The sequence below is a fragment of the Lynx rufus genome, unplaced genomic scaffold, assembly GCF_022079265.1.
Source record: "Lynx rufus isolate CCGP_SWC_20201006 ecotype Redwood Valley unplaced genomic scaffold, mLynRuf1.p SCAF_40, whole genome shotgun sequence".
Lineage (NCBI taxonomy): Eukaryota > Metazoa > Chordata > Mammalia > Carnivora > Felidae > Lynx > Lynx rufus.
The window spans coordinates 327,579-347,768 of record NW_025814857.1 but is presented as its reverse complement, the minus strand read 5'-3'; the positions used below and the strand labels follow the sequence as shown (position 1 = coordinate 347,768).

General features: G+C 37.6%; 1 pseudogene; it reads left to right on the top strand.

The window, feature by feature from the left end:
• The first annotated feature begins 1,661 nt into the window (after positions 1–1,661).
• Positions 1,662–13,935, top strand: LOC124525375 (golgin subfamily A member 7-like; annotated as a pseudogene).
• Positions 13,936–20,190: the final 6,255 nt, after the last annotated feature.

The window sequence follows — 20,190 nt, the reverse complement described above, 5'->3', positions numbered from 1 at the left end:
GGTGCATAGTGCTTTAAGACCCTAACCCTGGAGTAAAACATTTTGGGTTCAAATCCTAGCTTCTGCCACTAGAGTTGTGACCTTGGGCAACTTTTTTCACTTCTCTAGAACTCAGGCACCTCATCTGTAAAATTGAGATAATAACAATTATTATCCTTCAGAGTTGTAAGGAGTCAGTGAACTGAGCACAGCACCTAGTTCAATCAAGTAAGCTCTCAATAAGTGTGAGCAACTTTGGGGTGCCTGGGTGGCTCAGTCGTTTAAGCGTCTGACTTTGGCTCAGGTTATGATCTCACTGTTCCTGGGTTCAAGCCCTGCATCAGGCTCTGTGCTAACAGCTCAGAGCCTGGAGTCTGCTTCAGATTCTGTGCCTTTCTCTCTCTCTGTCCCTCCCCTGCTCATGCTCTCTCTCTCTCGCTCTCTCTCTCTCTCTCTCTCTCTCAAAAATAATCATTAGATTTTTTAAAAAAATAAGTTTGATCTACTGCTATTACAGACAGAAAGAGAGAAAGAGAAACTACTATATTATCTGGCCTTGATCTCACAACTAGGGACAGAAACACAAGATGATTTCTGACCTCAAAGTTGCTCAAAGTCTAGTGGTAAAAATCTCTCAACTAGCAGAGTAAATGACTGTAGCTCAGTAGGATAAATGCCATAATAGTGCAAAGTGAGCACACAGAAGTGTGAGGAAAACTAAGTTTTGAACTAGGAGGAGGTACTTGGAAAAGTGGTAAAGGGAAAAGGAATTTCCAAGCAGAGGGAACAAATGTTCAAAGAAAATAAGAGTCATGAAAGATTATTATGCATTCGGGGTACTGCCAATGTGTTTTGGTGTGAGTGTACCAAAGGATTTTGAGAGGTGGAATGATGGAAGGCAAGGATAAAGAGGCTGGAAGGAGCTTCAGATGCCAGAGTCAGTGATTTGGACTTATCCTTAAGGCTACAAGAAGCCATCAGAAGGCTTCAATTAGGGAAGTGATTTGTGTTTTAGAAGTATCACCCTGGAAGCAATGTGAAGAAAGGATCAAAGAAGGGCAACAATGTATTAGAGACTACAGCAAAATTTATGTGAGAAATGCTGAAATTAGCAGAAGACACAATGAGAAATACATAGAATTTAGAATCAACAATTGGTCACATGTGGGCCGTAACTGGATGTGGGATAAAGGAGATGCTGCTAATTTAGGGAGATAAGTGATAGTGGATGTATTAACAACTTAGTAAGTCTGCATGTAAACAGAAAAAGAAAGTAGAGAGAATTTCACTGAACCAAATCAATGAGGAAAGGAGACAGAAGAGGGAGAGGACAGATGGGCAGGAAATAGGTCAAGCTACAAAGATCTTAGTAAGATCAGAAAAGAGATGTAGAAGAAGAATGAGAGGGCAGAATGGCTAGGAGGTTGTGATCTGGGATATTTTAATGTATGCATTCATAGGTAGAGTAGTTTCTGATGAATAATAAACCCAGGCAGTGTCTGTGGGAGAGTGTGTCTAGTATGAGCTAGAGAAGTCCACCAGAAATGAGAAGTCCAAATTGCTGGGTGGTCAGTGTGGATGTTGAAGTCATCTGGGAGATGATAGGATGGTGCAGAGAGGAAGATCATTAGCCAGACTCCCAATTCCTTGATAAGATAGAATAACTAGGAGGTCAATGGGTGGTAGCATGAATAAGCATAGATGATATAGCAAAATGGCATAAACCTCAAAAAGGCCGATATTATTTGGCCTAGAAGCAACATGGGAGTAAAGAAGACCCATCTTTCTTCCAGTCTTAAGGTACACGGTGTTTGAGGGAAAAAAAAGCCTCCACTGGAGAGGACTTCAAGGTAAGCTAAGACTTCAGAGTAAGCTGTATCTTCAGCAAATAACTGGGGCATAGTTAAGGCTTGAAGATGAAGAAATCATTCAGAGCAGATGTTGGAGTGAAGATGTCCTGGGTTCCTTATTCTTTTCCACTGATGTATTTATCTATCCTTCTGCTAGAACTTCAGTGTCTTAATTATTATAGCCTTATAATGATATTAGGCAGAGCAAATTCTCCTACCATCTTCTTTAGAAGTATCTTGAATATTCTTGTACCTTTGCTTTTCTATGCAAATTTTAAAGCTAGATTGATAAATTCCACAGAATAGAATGTATTAGAATTTTTTTACTGCAATTGCATTGAATTGTCAATAAATTAGGAGAATATTGACATATTTATAATATTGAATCTTTCAGTCTATGAGTATGGCATCTATTTCAGGCTTATTTCATGTATCTCGTTGTCCATCATTTTCTCTATGAAGGTCTTACACATTTTATGTTAGAGTTGTTCCTGAGTACTTCATATTTTTAATATCAAATTTTAGTTTTTAATTTAATTTTCTATTTTCTTTAGTCAACGTGCTGTCCTTTTTCTAAGTTCTTGATAGAAATACTTAACTCATGAATTTTCAGACTTTCTTCTTTCACTTTATTACTATTTTAACTACATCCCCAAATTTTTGTTATTTGGTGTTTTCATTGTTTTTCAGTTCAAATTATTTTAAATTCCTATTATGATTTCTTCTTTTATCTGTAAGTTATTTTAAATTGACTATTTTCAAACATGTAGGGATTTTTCTAACTGGCATTTGTTATTGATGTCTAGCTTAATTCCACTGTGGTCAGAAAACACTCTGTATGGTTTCAGTTCTTTGAAATTTGTTTCTGATACTTGCTTTCTGAATATAATATAGTCAATTTTTGTAAATGTTATACATGCTGGGAAAAATTACACTTTCCATTTGGTTGGTAGATATAGGCATAGATATAGATGTAGATATAGGCATAGATATAGATGTAGGTATAAATATAGGTATAGGTGTGGAAATTGATATATGGTTATAGATACATATAGATATGTCTCCATTAGGTCGTTTATTATTTTTTTTCAAATTGTCTTTATATTTACTGATTTTTGTTCTGCTTTTCTATCAATTATGGAGAGGTGTGTTAAAATATCCAACTATGATTGCTTATTTCTCCTAATAATTATGTCAATTTTTGCTCTTATATCTTCAGACTACAGACAATCCCCCATTTACAATGTTTCAACTTATGACTTTTTGATAGTGTGAAGGCAATATGCATTCAGTAGAAACTGCACTTCAAATTTTGAATTTTGATCCTTTCCCAGGTTAGTGGTATGTGGTATGATACTTGTGATGCTGGGCAGCAGCAGTGAGTCAAAACTTCCCATCAACCATACAATCATGAGGGTAAACAACTGATACACTTAAAAACATTCTGTACCCACACAACCATTCTATTTTTCACTTTCAGTATAGTATTTAATAAATTATATTATTCAATACTTTATTATAAAAATAATAATGTTATTGTGTTAGATTATTTTTCTAACTATAAGCTAATGTAAGTGATCTGAGCATGTTTAAGGTAGACTAGGCTAAGCTATAATGCTGAGTAGGTTAGTTATGCATTTTCAATTTACAATATTTTCAACTTATGATGGGTATATCGGAATAAAACTTCATCATAATTTAAGGAAGATCTGTACATCACTAGGTGTGCAACAAATTTTAAGACTGTGGGAGAAACACATACATTAACAACTATAGCTGAACATTTTAACCTAGGACTCTCAGAAACTGAAAGTTCAAACAAACAAAATAAGCAGCAATATCAAAGAAACAATAATAAATTTGAGCTAATAGATAATATAAAACTCTACATACATGCAACAAAAAGAGAGGAGCAATCCTTTTCAGGCACATTATTCATTTATAAAAGTAGAATATGAATTAGGAAAAAGGAAACCTCAATAGACTCCAAGGGGTTAATGTCATAAAAACTATGTTCTTTGACCATAGTGCCTATGCAGAAGTTAGTAACGCAGATGTCATTAAAAATCCACAATATTTGGAAACAAAATAGCATATTACCAAATAATCCTTAAATTGAAGGAAATTAATAAATATTTATAAATTAATAAAAAGCACTCTATTTTAGTATCCCATAAAATTTTAAATATGCTTATCCTGAGACATAGCAATATGACTATTAGACAAATTCCATTAGCCTAGAGAATCCCATGCATACATGACCTTGGAGATATCCCAGAAGGTCCAGAGTGGCAGTACTTGTAATAGTCCTAAACTGGACCCAATCCAAATACCAAAAGAAGTTGAGTGACTATACGAATTACAGAATATCTATAAATGCAATATCATTCAGCAAAGAGAATGAACAAACTATGCTATATACAACAAACTGGATGAATCTTGTAAACAAAATATTGAGTCAAAGAAGCCAGACACACAATAATATATATTGTATGAGGTTATTTTTATAAACTTAAAGGTAAATGTGTAAATAGATTATAAAACTAATACACAATAACCAGGGAGCTAGTGTTGGAAAAGAGCATGAAGGGATTCTAGAGGACTGTTCATGTTTTCTTTGACTTAAGTAGTGCTTACATGCATCTCCACCTTATAATTATTCCTTATACCATGTAATTATATTTTATTCACTTTTCTGTAGATGTGTTATAGTTCACAAAATGGCTTAAATATTGTATATAGTACTTTAATACTCTCACAGCTGAATCCTTTTACTGGGCTGAAGTTGAGAACTAGCATGTTCTTGCATGCATTAGAGTAGGTTCTGGATGTGTATGTGTGTTTTGGTGGAGATGGAAATATTGGAGTGAGATATAGTATGTGACATAACATTTTTAAATTTGTCTGACAAGGAAATGGTCTAAGAGGAATCCCCTGGTTTGTGATTGACACTACCTTTTAAAAAAACACCTTTTAGAGAACCCTCCTTCATGATGAAAGACCCATTCCAGAACTTTTCACCTAACAAATTAGCTATGGTCAATATCAGTGGCATTCAAAACTTGGTGTATACACAAATTCTTTTATGGGAAGATTGTTAAACTGCAGAATCTTTGCAACCATTTTTAGTGGAAGATGGGGCAGATAGAAGAAATCTTCGTTTTGAACAAGCACACCTTGAGATTCTAATACAGATAATCCAGTGACATGGGAAATCTACACTGCAGAGCCTGATATTTCCTTCCATTCTGGCTGCATTAATAAAAATGTCTGATCAATTCAGTCCCAAATGAGATTTGTTCATATGAACAAAAGAACCAAGACAGTGGAATGTTGCATTATTAGAGGAACTCAGTCACAGCCAGTCAGTGACCACCGAAGTACTCTCCATGTGCAAATTCAGTCTGAAACCCTCTATCATGTCCAAGCCAGGATAGGATTAAAGGCTGGAGACTGATGTAAGCAGCTGGAAGTTTGGTGACAGCAAATTGAGGGAATTTCCATTTGAGTTTAGAGTTCTCTGTTTTCTCCATGAAAATGAATGGCAAGATTATCTTCTATGGGAGAGAATGCTTAAAGGGCATGTATAAAGTAAGAAAATATAATGTAGAGAGAGGATGAAATGGGTAGCTAAAGAAACAGTAAGGAATACTAAGCAATGTTGAGGATCCACATGAAACTGGTAATTGTGAACTTATAGTGATATAGTTAATGTGACAGTGGCTGGCAGCAATGAGCAAACAAGCTTTAGCCACTTGAGGCCCTGGACAGAGGTGAGAGACAGGCATTGACTGTGGCCCTGAATAGTTTAATTTATACCTGTTTTCTCAGTGGCCTAGCTGCTATTTAGAGGCTGGTGGATTGGGCATTTAACTCTTCCCTAGTTCCAAAGCACTTCAAGATCACCTATTCACTGACACCATGGTTTCTGATTCTCTGTTTTCCTGGCCTCTTCCCTCTCCAGAGCATCCACAATATCTGATTGACTAGGAGAGGTCAATCCTCTCCTTGTCACTCCCCTGACTCCCACTGGAGAGTATCTTGCCTATTTTTTTTCCAATAGAGTCTGTGGCTTTTCCCTTCTTAGTTCCATCCCAGAATGCCTAGTCCTAGACTGAATAAATAGCAGAGGCTTGCAAAGTGTTTTGTGGCTCTTTAAAATGACATGAACCCCAACACTCTGTTTTATTACTCCTCAGATGACAAAAAAGAGACTAACTACATGCTTTTTTTTTTAACGTTTATTTATTTTTGAGACAGAGACAGAGCATGAACGGGGGAGGGGCAGATAGAGAGGGAGACACAGAATCGGAAACAGGCTCCAGGCTCTGAGCCATCAGCCCAGAGCCCGACGTGGGGCTCGAACTCAGGGACCGCGAGATCGTGACCTGGCTGAAGTCGGACGCTTAACCGACTGCGCCACCCAGGCGCCCCCCGACCAACTACATGCTTTTATAGAAGAAAATCCCAAATGAGTTGCAGAGCAGGTCACGAACAAGCCTTTCTAATTGGATATCAATGATGTAATGATACTCATTACAGACACAGGTCTGGTAGTTCTTCACATTGCTTGCATATATAATTTCTTTTTCACAATTGCAAAAATATTCTTCAGAAATCACCACCTTTCTCAGGTGATTTGAGTTTTCAGTCTTTGGTGTTTTGCCTTCTAACAATCCCTAAACATCACAGCAGTGCTCAGAAATGGCCAGTGTCTTTTATTTATTTTTCCTCCTCCTGAATTCCTAGTGATTCTCTCAATGTGTATGGGTCACTGCTTTCCATCAGATTCAATAAAAAAGTCAGACAAGGTCCCTACCCTCATGTAACTTATATTCCAACGAAGAGAGAGAGAGATGATGCACACACACAAAAGAAATGTGGAAAAATGACCTCAGTGGGTGATGCATGTTCTGAAAAATATCAAGAGAGCAATGTCATAGAGAGTAAAGTTGGACTAACCTTAGATTACAAGGAGATGACTGGCATGAAGTAAAAAGTTTACCCATGCACCTATCTGGAAGAGGAGTATTCCAGAGAATGCTCCAGAGAGAACAGCAAATGCCAAGCCCAGGAGTGTGTTTGGCGAGTTTGAGGAATAGCAAGAAAGCAACTAAAACTTCAGTGAAAGGAGCCAGGGGAGAGCAGGAGGAAGTTAGGAGTTTGAATTTTGTTGCAAGTAGCACTGGAAACCATTGGAGGGTTTTGAGCAAGGTAGTTATAGGAGTTGGTTTCCATTTTATAAACATTTCCTTTAGCTTCCCTGTAGAAAGTAGGTTGTAGAGTTACATTACAGATAACAGAACCATTTTAACCCATTTAAATAGAAAGGATTTTGAATTAGATGCTTATAGAGGTGCTGAAAGAATCAGAATAACATATTCTAGGTGGAATTTCAGGACCATTTCCCAAAATAACATCAAATAATTGGCACCATCAGGAACCTGGAGATTCAAGAAGCCACTGCCCCACAGCTGCCTCCAGGGCCACATCTTCTCTGCTGAGATAATGCAAATATTGGCTCCAAGACCACAATGCCTCATTCTGTATCTAAATAAACAAAGTGGATACCCAGTGACCTACTTTTTCATGCCCACAAAACCAGGAACTACACCTTGGGAAGTCTGTTACTGCCCATGCAGAAAAAGTAAAAACTCTAACATCATGCTTACTAGCAAAAACCAGAAATCACAGAAGCAAAATCACGAACTCTTCTCCACTCACTTTTTCAAATTACATTCAGATCTGTCTCTTGGCAGAGGCTAGGTTACCTGTGGAATCCAAGCCAAGAGAAACTTCTGGATATATAGTCTTTAGCTTTCCAACCTCTTTCATTTGGTAAGGTATGCTAGGATTGGGGTTGGAATGAGTTCAGGTGAGCTAATATATGATATTTGTCACAGGAGAAAATATCAGAAGTGGGGAAGCTGGTTAGAAGCTAGTATAGTACTCCACCTGAAATTTTGGACCATCGTGTTTTCATTTTCATTTTTCTTTATGTATTTTTTAATTTCCTCTTTGATTTATTCCTTGACCCCTGTATTTTTATTAGCATGTTGTTTAGCCTCCATGTGTTTGTGCATTTTCCAGTTTTTCTTGCAGTTGATTTCTAGCTTTGTACCACTGTAGTTGGAAAAGATGCTTGATATGATTTCAATCTTCTTAAATTTATTGAGACTTGTTTGTGACCTAACGTGTGATCTATCCTGAAAAATGTTCCATGTGCACTTGAAAAGAATGTGTAATATGCTGGTTTTGGATAGAATGTTTTGTATATTTATTTATTAGGTCCATCTAGTCTAATGTATTATTCAAAGCCACCATGTCATTATTGATTTTCTGTCTGTATGATCTATCCATCAAATTTAGTGGGATTGTAAAAGTCCCCTATTATTATTATATTACTGTCAATTTCTCCCTTTTTTTTCTGGTAACATTTGTTTTATGTATTTAGGTGCTCCAATTTTGGGTGCATAGATATTTACAATTGATATATCCTCTTGTTGGGTTGACTTCTTTATCATTATGTAATGCCCTTCTTTGTTTCTTGATGCAGTCTTTGTTTTAAAGTCAATTTTGTGTGATACTAGTATTGCTAACCAAGCTATTTTTTTCACTTCCATTTGCATGGTATACGTTTTTCCATTCCTTTACTTTTCAGTCTTTAGTTCTGAAGTGAGTCTCTTGTAAGCAGCATATTGATGGGTCCTGGATTTTTATCCATTCAATTACCCTATCTATTTTAATCGGAACATTTTTCCTATTTACATGTAAAGTAATTATTGATAGGTATATATTTCCATTTTGTTAATTGTTTTCTTGATATTTCTCTGTTCCTTTCTCCTTTTGTTGCTCTCTTCCTTTGTGATTTGATTGTTTTCTTTAGTATTATGCTTGAGTTCCTCCCTCCTTATGTTTTGTGTATCTATTATAGGTTTCTGATTTGTGGTTAACCTTGGATTCATATATAACACCTTATTTGTATAGTAGTCTATATTTGTATAGTAGTCTATATTAAGTTGATGGTCACTTAAGTTTGAACACATTCTAAAAGCACTACATTTTTATTACCCCCACCACACTTCATGTATATGATGTCATATTTTATATCCTCTTATTTTATTTATCCTTTGACTAATTTTTGTAGATATAACTGATTTGTGGATAAATCACAAACTACATTTGTGATTTAACATTAATACTGTCTTTATAAGTAATTAATCTACTACCTTTACTATGTGTTTGCTTTTACTTGTGAATTTTTTTCCTTTAATACTTTTCTTACTTCTAATTATGGTCTCTTCTTTCCACTTAAATAATTCCCTTTCACATTTTGTTAGGGTGGTTTAGTGGTGATGAACTCCTTTAACTTTTGTTTATCTGAGAAACTCTTTATCTTTCCTTCTATTCTGAATGATAAACTTCCTGGGTAGAATATTCTTGGTTGTAGGATTTTTCCTTTCAACACTTTGAATACATCATGCCACTCCCTTCTGGCCATCAGGGTTTCTGCTGAAAAAGCAGCTGATGATTTTATAAAGTCTCCCTTTTAAAATTCTATTTTTATCATTACTTTTTGACATTTTAATTATGTTTCTTGGTGTCGACCCCCCTTGGGTTAATCTTGTTAGGGGCTCTCTGTGCTCCCTATATGTGGATGTCTGTTTTCTTCCCCAGATTAAGAAAGTTTTCAGCTATTATTTCTTCAAATAAGTTTTTTGCCCCCTTTTTTCTTCTCCTACTGTGATTCCCATAATGCAAATGTTATTACACTTGATGTTGTCACACTTGATGATGGCTTTCAATCTATTTTCACTTTGTATTATTCTTTTTTTCTTTCTGCTGTTCAGCTTGGTTGTTTTCCATTATCCTCTCTTCCAGATTGTTGATCTGTTTTTCTGCATCTTCTAATCTGCTGTTGATTTCCTCTAGTGTATTTTTCATTTAATGTACTGAATTCTTCAGTTCTGACTGGTTCTTTTTTTTTTTTTTTTGGTATTTTCTACCTTTTTGTTGAAAATGTCATTGAGTTCATTCACTCTTTTCTCAAGTCCAGTGGGTACCTTTATGACTATTACTTTGAATTCTTCATCAGGCATATTGCTTATCTCTGTCTCATTTATTTAGCTCCTTTACTGTGATTTTTGTCATGTTCTTTCATTTGGGACATATTCCTCTGTCTCCTCATTTTGTCCAACTCTCTGTATTTGTTCATATGTATTAAGTAGGTCAGCTACATCTTCTGTTCTTGAAAGTAGTGGCCTTGTAGACAAGAGGTGCTTAGTGCCCTATAGTGCAATCCCCCTTGATCACCAGACCCAAGACCTCAAGGGGTACTTCCTATGTGGGTTGCATGTGCTCTCTCCTATTGTGACATAGTCATCATTGCCTTCATCTCAGCCAACTATAAGGACCTACTTTGCCTGCTTTGGGCACACTCTGCAGGATGTGCTCCCCACACTGTTGAGAGGCCTGGCTGTGGCTGCTGCAGACTCATTAATGGGCTGTTAGTCAGCCTAGCAGTCTGCAATTAACCTCTCTGCCACAGTTGCACAGTTGCACAGTGCATGCTGAAGGGCAGCACTTGTTCCCTGTGCAGCCAGCAAAGAGGCCACCTGAAAAGATGATGATAACTTGGACCAAAGATGAAAAGGGTAAACGTTTTGAAAAATGGTTGGATTCAATATTTTACTTTGAAGATGGGACTTGTTTATAGGTTGAGGCAGGGTTGACAAAAAGATAAAAGAGTAAACATTAAAACTTCCAACCACTCCTGTCCCAGCCACCCTTTAAGATTTTTCCTGAACCATTAAGCCTGGTTTAGGAGACCCTCTTATGCATTTCAAAGCATTACACTGTGATGGAATCTCTTATTTTATCATCTATATTTATACCAAATTTTCACTTCTCTAGGAGCAGAGCATGTGTCTGTACATGGCACAATTCCTGGCACATGGTATAATCTCAATCAACATTGTTCTAAGAATGGATGAAGAGATGAGTAAACTAATTCCTAGAAACACACAAACTACCAAATATGACTCAATAAATATAAAATCTAAACAGACAGGTAATAATAAGTAAAGAGATTGAATCAGTAATCAAAAACCTTCCAACAAAGAAAAGCCCAGGACGAACTGGCTGGCTTGACTAGGGAATTTTACCAAATTACCTAAAGAATTAACACCAATCATTCTCAAACTATTCCAGAAAATAGAAAAGTAGAGAGCACTTTCTAACTCATTCTATGAGTTCAGCATTACCCTGATACCAATGCTAAACAAGAAAAGAAAACCACAGGCCACTATCTTTTATGAACATAAATGCAAAATTCTTCAGCAAAATACTAGCAAACTGAATCCAGCAGCACATTTAAAAAAGTATATTTCATAACCAAGTGGAATTAATCCTAGAAATTCAAGGGTGGTGATTGTTTAATAAGTGTAGGTTTACCATATGACCTAGCACTTCCACTTCTCAATATATACCAAAAAGAATTGAAAACAGTGTTTTCACAAGGTGTGTACAAGGTGAAGACTTATACATGAATGTGTAAAACCACTTTTCACACTAACCAAATTGTGCATACCATTCAAATGTCCATTGACTGATGAATGAATGAATAGAGTATATCTATACAATGGAATATTATGCAGCCTTGAAAAGGAATGAAATACTGTTCTATGCTACAACATGAAAAAATCTTGAAAGCATTATATTAAGCAAAGGAAGCTAGTCATGAAAGGTCGCATATTGTATGAGTCTGTTTAGAGGAAATGTCCAAAATAGACAAATCCATAGACTGAGAAAGCAGTTTAGTGATTGACAGAGCTGGGAGGGAAGAAGGGATAATGGGAAATGACTATTAATGGGTATATGGTCTTCTTCATGAGTGATGAAAATGTTTTGTAACTAGGTAGATGGATGATTGCAAAACACCGTGAATATACTAAAATCCATTGAATTGTACACTTTAAGACTTGTGCAGTGTGTCAGTTATATCTTAATAAAGCTGCTATTAAAAAAGAAAGAAAAGGTGCACCTGGGTTGCTCAGTCGGTTAAGCTTGGACTTTGGCTCAGGTCATGATCTCATAGTTCATGAGTTAGAGCCCTGAATTGGGCTCTGTGCTGACAGCTCAGAGCCTGGAGCCTGTTCAGATTCTGTGTATCCTTCTCTCTTTCTGCATCTCCTCTTCTCTCTCTCTCTCTCTCTCTCTCTCTCTCTCTCAAAAATAAATAAACATTAATTTAAAAAAAAGAAAGAAAAGAATGAATGAAGGAATACCATATCACCTTGAATCTATCCATTCAGTGGCCTGGTGAATCTTTCTCTACCAAGGGGCCATTATGACTTCTAGTTCATTGCTGGTATTGCTGGATGGGGCTATCTCTTTCAGCATGCATTGTAAAATCCTTTGGGTAGGCATAAACTGGAATTCAACTCCAAGTAACAAACATGGGATCAAGCTTACTCAAGCCAAAACCACTATGGTGGGCTGAATTTCCCCTTTTCTCTCCAGGGGCATGTTTGGTCTCTTTAAATGCACTATACCTCGGTAGGCGGAAGGCAGAGGAGGCGGCATGCCCATCCTGTTCTCACCATAAGGCCGCAGCAGGTGTCAGTGTCCAGGAAGGTATTCATTCAGCAAGACTACAGCAGTGGCACACGCTGCCAGTTCCAGACCAAGTTCCCTGCGGAGCTGGAGAACCTGATTGATAGGCAGCAGTTTGAAGAAACAGTTGGAACTCTAAATAACCTTTATGCAGAAGCAGAGAATTTGGGAGTCAATCATATCTTGAAGGCTGCTTGGCTTGCTTAACAGCCTACACCATCTTCTTATGCATGGAAACTCATTATGAGAGGGTTGTGAAGAAAGTGTCCAAATACATTCAAGAGCAGAATGAGAAGATATATACTCCCCAAGGCCTCCTCCTGACAGATCACATTGAGAGAGGACTTCGAGTTATTGAAATCACCATTTATGAAGACAGAGGCATGAGCAGTGGGAGATAAACCATTGAATTAAAGATCTCTCCTCCAGCTGGGACCCTCATCTGTCCACTGGCCGATCGCAGAGTGTCCCCTACCTCCTCCCCAGAGCATCATTCCTTTGTATCTGCTGCCAGAGCCACGGTGCCATTTACTCCAAGGACTAACTTTCTAAAATTCCACACCTGGAGTGACCTTTGGTCACTCAGCATCCACTTTGTGTCTCCAAATTGTGTAGGACTCTGTAATCTCTTGATTAGTTTCTGAGAAAACACAATGAAGCATTTCACTTTTTTTATTCAAAGCCATTAATAAAATAAGCCATTAGTCAGCCCAAAACAAAATTCATTTCTTACCTGCCACCAGGACAGTGGTTCTCTCATTCCTGGGGCCAGCTTCCCAGGTGGCTTGAGACTTCAGTGAGTCCCATCTTAGCCAGTGTTCAGTGTTATTTCCCCCAAATTCAGAAAATGCTTTTCTCCGGGATTTTGGTGGAAGGTAGGCCATGTCTGTGGTTTTGCTAACACATCTCCCAGATCTACCAGTTTTTCCATGGCCAAAATCTTAAAGATTTATTTCTGCTGTTCAGTTTCTCCAACTGAAGCTCATTGGAAAAATAATGTATAATGTTACTTGTTTTATTATAACAGTTATTCCTAATTAAAACAGTATTTAATGCAATTTCAAGTTATTATTCTTTGGAGAATTTTTTTATTGCATTACCTTGAATGTTGGGAAGATGTAGTATGTGTTGTGTGTTCCTTACAAAAATAAGTAAGCACAATAAATTGGATGCTAAACCATCAAACACATAAATGTCCCTGCTGTGTCCCTGAATGTGTAATAAGCAAGTATAATAAATATTTTAATTATAGTTTTGTTATAAATATAACTTATGAGAAAAAAATTTGATAGGAATAATACTGTATATTGCTAATTTTTAACTGTCCCTACTGGCAAACCTTATGATTCATAGACTTTCCTCGTATACAGTATTCAGTGCACAGAAATCTTAGGATTGGTTCAAATACAGTAAGTTCAGTGATTTCCAACTAAAACTCTCAAGTCAGAGTCTGTGTTTATAGTTCTTCTGGCTGTATGTTCTTAGTGTCAGGGTTTCTTACACCCTTCATTCATCTTTGGGGTTTTGAGAGCACTGTATTTGCAAGGAAGTTAAGAAATACATTAGGAAAGAATGAAACAGTTAAAAGTTTTACTTTCAGAGATACTTTAGGTGCTAATACTGGATTTAAACTTTCAGATTTAGTTTCTTTTATGGATCTGTTAGTTATTAAGTAAATCCCATCAGCCTGTGTAATATTTTAATTGTATAAAATTCCTTTGTTACTTTATAGCTTGTAACAGTGTATCTGTCTTTTAAACCTGTTGCAATAACTTTGCTGAAATAATAATACATTAGTAAAACTTTTCTTAACCAAAAAAAATGCACTATATCTCATTATAACAACCCGAGAACACAAAGAAATTCTGTATTTTATCCCTGTGCATCATTGTGAAACAGAACCATGTCCACATTGATATCTGAGATGAAGCTGCTGACAGCAATATACAAATGCCAAAGCTGCTGCTGAAAGTGCTTCTAGAAAGTAAAGGGGAGGCATCAATTAGTCCAACACGAACTGAGAGCTTTGAACAAAATTATATTTGAAACATCTAAACTGTACAATGACAATAAAACACCAAGGGAAATCATTAGAAATTCCAGTGTAAGATGATTCTCATGTGACTCAGGTTTTTGAGAACCCTACTGGATACGTGAGCAATCATGTTCCAGGTCTCCAAAAGAAAGCCTATCATGAGTGGTCAGTTGCTTCATAAATTGCAACATCTAAATTAAGAAGGTAAATTAGTAGTTTAAAATTGAAGTGTGATACCTTAAGCTTAGCAGTTTATTACTTGAGGTTCTAAATTCTTCCTGGAGTCTGGTCTATGTAAGAAAATGCCTTTTATTATCTCCCAAACTCCAAGAGCTTCAAGCTGGGACAGACACATTTGGGACACATCACAGGAGTTGGCTTCTCCTAACCCACATTCTGCAACCCTTCTATACATCTGCTTCTGCCCCTTATCAAAGTCACATAGATCATCTCAAGAACTATGGATAAAATCAGCTTGCTCCCAAAGTCCTACATTTTTTTCTTCCTTTCATCACACTTGTTCTACTGTTTGGCCAGCAAACGGCTGGCTAACTCCAGATCTTACATTGCTTGTGAATTGAACATGTGCTCAGCAATTGTTTTAGATATTTTCCACCTATTAATTCATTTTACCCTATGAAGAAGTTCTATTATAATACTTTAGAGATGAGGAAACTGAGGCACAGAGAAGTTAAAGAACTTGATTAAGGTCACAGAGCTAGGGAATGTCAGAGCTAGGATTCAAACCCAGGCAGTCTGGCTTCAGAGCCCAAGGTCTGACCTCCATCATATCCTTTCCACTCCTGGCTGAAAAACAGTACCTGGCTTTCAGGGCTGTTGTGAGGACTAAATTATTATCATTAGTCCTCTGGAGTAGGGTGGCCATTTTCTGTCAAGTGGGCTGGGATTGAGAGTACATTTAGCAAATTAAGTTCCAGACATAGTTTAGAACAAGCATTTCCATTTATTTTAATAAACCTAAGTGAACATAAAGTGAAGTTCCGCATAAACATAGCTCCATAATAATGCATTTCATTGGAAAGAAGCTCTCTTAACGTATTTACATTTAATGGAACACAAGAAGGGTCACTCTGACTTCATTTCCAAAGCTGACTCCTAAGTAGCATCTACAAATTCACAGAAAAGCTTTCACAGACCTAATAATTTGTGGAATAGGGTTATGCACTTGAATATGTGCACACCCTGTTCTGAAAGCCTTTTGTCCCACTCTAGTAGTGTTGATTTTAGCAAGCATATCCTTGGTGGCTGTTCATCCACTAAGGCATGTTGGCCCTTCATGCTCCACCTCAACTTAATAGGCTCCATGTGGGAGAAACAAGTCTAGAGGAATCAATTCACTGTAATGGGCAATGTTCCCATAAACAACATCAGGAACATGAGAGCTGTCAGAAGAACTGAAGTGCATTCCTGTCATCTTCTTTTATGGAAATTCATGCCACCCAAATAAATGCTATACTCACCCCTTGTTTATATGTTCTGTAAATTCAATGAATTAAATGAATGCAATATGTCCACATTCTGAAGAGCAAACTAGAGAATGGCTCAATTCTTAAAAACCCCATAATCCTCAAGAACAAACCAAAGGCTTAAACCAGTCAAGCTCAGAAGCTAAGAAATAAATAGTTTAAGCAAACTTTCCCTTGGGTTTGGCACTTCTAAAAGAGAGAAAAGGTTGTTGGGGGAGTAAATGTGGCTCTTTGTTGATTAATTAAGGATGCTTAGGCAACACTCAGTGGAATCCATAACTTATAGCCTGAGTTGTTGCTGTCATTTTTTTTTCACTTAGACTTCTAGTTGTCAATTAGTACCTAAAATGACTTATGTAATTTGTGCCTTTAGGATGTCAGGTGTTAAAATTACTTTTCAGTACACTGACACAAATTATGATTGGATTTGTTTGTTAAATGAGGTAAGAATTCAGGGGAGAAATCGTGGTGGGCAAAAAGAATCTGTTTTAAAATGAGAAGAGATATGGAGGGAAGGTAGCTAATGATGAGAGAAATGAAGCTTATAGACTTTTAAATGGAAATAAGCCATGCACACATAGAGCTCTAATGAAAGGCATTATATGATCAGGGCATGCACTCAGATCTCTCAAAGATGGCTTTTGGGGAAAGGATATGTAATCTTAGATTTAAAAGATAGATTGGATTTGAGCATATGAAGGTACAAAATGGAATATCCACCAAAAGGAGGTTGTTCAGGGAAAGACAAATAGCCCCTTTAGATGAAAGCTTGGTATGCATGACAGGAAGGAGCAGGAGGAGGGAGCTTGAAGGATAGGTTGAAATCAAATGGTAAATGGTTTGAATGCAGAATGGATTAAAGAGAAAGCTAACACCAAAGGGAAAAACCAATTAGAAGACTACTGCAAAACTCCAAGTCAAGCATAAAGGTCAGAAATGCGGGCGGGGGTGGGGGGGAGTGAGAGCAGTGGCATGAGGAGGACACAGTGGAGAGAAGCATCATGGAGAGCCTCAGAGGTCAAATTGAAAAAGATATGGTGAGCCACACAGAAAAGCCAACATAATAAAGAATCTCCCTATACCAGCTCTTAAAATCTCACAAAACAGGAGTCAATTAGGAGAAGGAGACAAGATGACGGAAAAGCATGTAAGTTTTTTTGTGAGTCTTGCACCCATGAAATACAGCCAGACCAATACAAATCATCCTGTACACCTAGCAAACTGATCTGAGGATTAACACAACAATCTGCACAACCTGAACCACAGAATTCAGCAGGTATGCAGCGTGGAGAGGTGAATTGGGGGAGAGAGAAGCCATGGAGGGCAGGGAGCTACTTTTGGGTGCACAGAGAGGATGGAGACAGGGGCAGAGAGAATACAGGAAAAACACCCCCCCAAAAGCAGCTGGAGAGAAGACGGAAAAGTGGAAACAGCTACAGGGACTGAACTAAAAAGGGAGAAAGGAGAGGGTTTAAATTCCATTAAGAATATAAACAGGGGGAGCACAGAGTCTGCAACTCCACAGCTTAATACCTGGTGGTGCTCTGGTGAGAAGGGTAAATCCCCAGGAGCAGAGTGGAGTCCAGGGTCTTCAGGCCACACAGGGAGAGGTGGTTCCCCTGCTGGGAGGACACCTGGTAGAGGCTGTGTGGGTCCCCCAAAGTCAAGGCCCCAGTGGACCCAGGAGAACAACCACATTCACTGGTGCTGGAACAAGGTCGTTAAGGGTGAAGCCTGGTGCCAGATGTGTGTTGTGATTTTCCAGAGTCCCAGAAGCGCAGCTGCTACCCTGTCTCGTGAACTTTCTCAGGAGTGGGCTGGCACCCGGCCGCAGTCTCTGGGCATTGGCAGCAGCACAGTCACGCAAATGTTCCTGGGTGCAGCCAGTACTGGGCCACTGCTCGGTGAGACCCTCCTGCAGACGGGCAGAACAGGTCAAAGCCACAATCCCTCAGAAGTAAGGGGTCAGGAAAAACAGCCGAATCTGAGATAAAACTCAGGAGGGAGGTGGGGGCTTAGTCACGGACTGTGTAAAAGTGAGGAGTGGGCGGAAGCCAAAGACAAAGGACGGGTGCACAATTGCTGACCAGGGAGAACAGAGTTCCGATACTAGAGACTGCGTATCTGGGTGACGCCATTTTCACCACTCCCGCGCATGTGTACGCGCACCTACAAGCGCCACAACAATCGACCCCAGTAAGCTAAGCAGCGCCATCTAGAGGAGAATGGAGCCACCACACTAAGCCCTGCCCAACTGGGCCAACCTCACTCTTCAGGAACACAAGTCACTTCGCCTGCTTAGTGTATGGACTATAAAGCACTTCATAGTTTGACTTCTAAGGGAAAACGAAGTAATTTCAGTCATATTTCAGTCTGTTCACTGGTCCATCTATTCAATTCTCTTTCTTTTTTTATTTTTTATTTTTTCTCTTTTTCATTAATTTTCTTTTTCTTGAACACAGAAAGAGAAAAAAATCATCTTTATTTTCAATTTTTATTAAAAATATTTTTCTTTAATTTTTTTCTACTATATATTTTACTTTCATGTAATTTTTTTCAAATTATATTTTCCTTCCATAATTTCATTTTAGTCTACTTCAGTGTATTCATTTTTTCAAATTTTCAAACTATTTCCTTTTTTTTCTTTCCTCCTTTTTCTCTAATCTATCAAGACCCTTTCAACACCCAGACCAAAACACACCTAAGATCTAGCATCATTTATTCAATTTGTGTGTGTGTGTGTGTTTGTTTTTATATTTTTTAATTTTAATTTTTTGAATTTTAATTTCTTTTTACCTCATTAATTCCTTCTCTCCCTTCAAAATGACAAAACTAAGGAATTCACCCCAAAAGGAAGAGCACCAAGAAACGACAGTGAGGGACTTAACCAACACAGATACTAGTCCAGATTCTGTCTGGACCAGAATTTAGAATCATGATAATAAGAATACTAGTTGGAGCCAAAAATAGATTAGAATCCCTATCTATGGAAATAAAAGAAGTAAAAGCTATTCAGGATGAAATAAAAAATGCTATAACTGAGCTGCAATCTCAAAAGATTGCCACGGCAGCAAGAATGGATGAGGCAGAACAGAGAATCAGGAATATAGAGGACAAACTTATGGAGAATAATGAAGCAGAAAGAAAAGGGAGATTAAGGTAAAAGAGCATGATTTAAGAATTAGAGACATCAGTGACTCATTAAAAAAAAAAATCAGAACCATAGGGGTCCGAGAAGAGGAAGAGAGAGAATTAGGGGTAGAAGGGTTATGTGAGCAAATCATAGCAGAAAACTTTCCTAACCTGGGGAAAGACACAGACATCAAAATCCAGGAAGAACAGAGGACTCCCATGAGATTCAACAAAAACCGACCATCAATAAGGCATATCATAGACAAATTCAGAAAATACTCAGGCAAAGAGGGAATCTTGAAAGTAGCAAGGGAAAAAAAGTCCCTAACCTACAAGGGAAGACAGATAAGGTTTGCAGCAAACCTATCCACAGAAACTTGGAAGGCCAGAAAGGCCTGCCAGGATATATTCAATGTGCTGAAACAGAAAAATATGCAGCCAAGAATTTATCCATCAAGGCTGTCATTCAAAATAGAAGGAGAGATTAAAAGTTTCCCAGACAAACAAAAATTAAAGGAGTTTGTGACCACTAAACCAGCCCTGCAAGAAATTTTAAGGGGGACTCTCTGAGGGGAGAAAAGATGAAAAAAAAAGACCAAAAGCAACAAAGACTAGAAAGGACGAGAAAACATCACCAGAAACTCCAACTCTACAAGCAACATAATGGCAATAAACTCATATCTTTCAGTACTCACTCTAAACATCAATGGACTAAATGCTCCAGTCAAAAGACATAGAGTATCAGAATGGATAAGAAAACAAGATCCATCTATATGCTGTTTGCAAGAGACCCACTTTAGACCTAAAGACACCTTCAGATTGAAAGTAAGGAGATGGAGAACCATCTATCATGCTAATGGTCGACAAAAGAAAGGCAGAGTAGCCATACTTATATCAGACAATTAGGACTTCAAAATAAAGACTGTAACAAGAGATGAAGAAAGGCATGTATCATAATTAAGGGGTCTATCCACCAAGAAGTCCTAACAACTATAAACATTTATGCTCCAAATGTGGAAAAACTCAAATGTATAAATCAATTAATCACAAACATAAACTCACTGATAATAATTCCATAATAGTAGGGGACTTC